The sequence below is a fragment of the Grampus griseus genome (assembly GCF_964374135.1).
Source record: "Grampus griseus genome assembly, chromosome: 7".
NCBI lineage: Eukaryota > Metazoa > Chordata > Mammalia > Artiodactyla > Delphinidae > Grampus > Grampus griseus.
The window spans coordinates 32706868-32709457 of record NC_139001.1 but is presented as its reverse complement, the minus strand read 5'-3'; positions in this window follow the sequence as shown (position 1 = coordinate 32709457).

Genomic DNA, 2590 nt, shown 5'->3' with positions numbered 1-2590 from the left:
ACAAGGCCCAGCCCACAAACATCAACTACCTATTCCTAGATTTAGGAGTCATCGATTAGTAAAGCATAGTCTTAAAGGCGGTGCGTCCCTTTAATCTGTCTGTATTTTTAAAAAATATATTTAAGCTTACAATCGATTGTGAAGATACAGAGAGGCCCGATTCAAATAGGCTTCTCCTCTCTCTCTCTCTCTTTTTTAATTTTAACAGGTTATCCTCAGTCCCGATAATTCAAACACAGCTCCTAGATACTACAACCCCCAGAAAGCAGCGCTTCTCACACACTGTAACCACTGGGTATTGTAGTCTTTTTTCCCACGCTGCCCTTAGGCTATCTTATTTGCATTAAACCTTCCCGACTCCAGCCAAATTATCTATTATATTTCCTCTGCCTTCAGCTCTAATTCACTAAAGCCTTTCCAGGTTTACTTTTTCAAGCATACTCCCAATCAGACTCTCAGGCTACCGAGATTTTTCTAGGGTTCTCGACACTAGCTTCAGGCTTTAGATCCAGGTGAGAGGCGGGGATACGAAAAAAAGAACGAATCAGAAGGGAAACTAGCGACGGTGGCTGATAGTGGTCTTATCTCAAGCGACTGCGCTGCGCGCTCCGGGAGGGGCGCGCGTGCGCACTGTGCTGGTCTCCATGGCGGGGCCTCGGAGCCAAGACGAGGTTGAGTAGACTCGTTTTGAATTTTCTCCCCTCTGCTCCAGCACTTTGTGGACTTCCCTTCTCGCCCTGTAGGGTGCTCGGCGGCGGCGGGACTGGGGGAGTCGGAGGTTTGGCAGAGCTGTCCGCGCCGACGGACGGGACGCTGCTTCCCAATCCCCCTTTCTTCCTGCTGCCTCCTCCTCCCGTCACCTCCTGACCCGCCCGGTCCCTGAGCAACCGCCGGCCCCCGCCCCTTGCCGCTGACGGGCTTTGGTGGCGCCTTTCGCGCCCCGCCTCGGGCTGTATTCGGGGCCCCTCCTGACGAGGCCTACCGTCCCCCGCCCGGACGGGGTCCGTGGGCCCCGAGCCGGCAGGCTGGAGAAGGTGGAGGTTAGGTGTCTTAAGGAGGGCTGCTGAGCACAAGGGCGCACCACCACGGAGGAGGACTCGGACCCCCTGGCCGGGAGCGCTCGCTGTGTGGTCCTGTGTGCCGCCCCGCATTTTAGGGTTTCTTTTTTCTCTTTATGAGCCCCTTTATACCTTCCTTTTAGAAGGGGAAAGGCGTCCTCCCACACCTTCTCCCAACGCTTTTTGACTTTTTTTTTTTCGTCTTGAAGTTACCCAAAGGCCTATGTCTTATTCTCAAAAGGTCCCGAGAATAATTCTAATGGAATTTAGTTGTTTTTCTGAGGGAGGTTGGTTGGAGAGATACTACTCAGCTCTCCTAGTCGCTTTTTAAGGCGTTCGCCAGAAATCTTTCAAGAGGGGGACTTCTTAAAGAGACGGCAGTTTAGAGTAAGGCAGAACTGGATTGCAGAATTTGGGGCAAAGCGGTCTGTGTGCAGGTGAAGATAGCTAAAGCTTTCCTTTGTTACGTTGCTTCAAGATGTACAACAGTTAAGTAGACATATGATATTTAAGTCAACCATAGATTATGAGAAGGGATTTAAACAATTGTAAACGTAAAATAATCTGTTAATAGTGCGCAGTGACAATGAACCTAAGACTATTTTCAGTTTATTCACCTTCTTAGAATTCAGGCCGTGGAACCCGAATGCCTGGGTTCGAATCCTGCCTCAGCTGCTTATTTATTAGCCTCTCTGTGCCACACCTTGGTCAACTGTGAGATTAAGTGCCACATAGTAGATGTTAACTGTTTTTACCATCGTTATCCTTTAGATGTCAGTTTAACTGGGAGCTATGGCAACATGAACAAGTAAGAAAGACTAGCTTAATGGTTAGAGGAGTAAAAAGAGAAAACGTCTGTGCTGAGGGCCTAGGAAAGGATTGGGCTTGCAAATAGAAGCCATGGTTATTTAACCATGTGATTCATTGTAATTGTGAGAATTGTATGCATAAGTTAGACCACCTGAAGTTTGAAACACTTTTTTTTTTCTCTTTCTTAATTGAAGTCTTGTTATTTAATCCATATATTTTGAATCTGGTAGAAGTAAAAAGAAATTTGACAGTTTCAAACATCCTTTGCTTTTAATCATAAGTAATTTTTGAGTTACAGCAGTAAAATTGTCTGAATTAAAATTCATAGAACCTGAAATAAAGCTTCTAATAGGTTCTTCAGGTAATTTTTAATTGTTAATATATCATTGGTTAAAATATATTTTTAAATGTGTAATCAGTAGATTAATTCATTTTTAACTATCATTAATTTAAAATTTATCAAAATAAGAAAATACTGTACCTGATATTCAATACAGGTTGATCCTAATTCGAATGGAAAAATTTTCTATGATCAGTAAGATACAGAACTTAAATATGTGCTTAATAAGATAAAACTTCAATTTACAAAGCAGAAATGTTGAATTCACTAAAATACTCTTCATTTGACTGAGACCTTTAGTTAAGGGAAAATTAGTTAACAAGCATTCCAAGATACCTGAACACCTAGTATGATGGCTTTGGTGTTTTTTCAACCGTGGCTT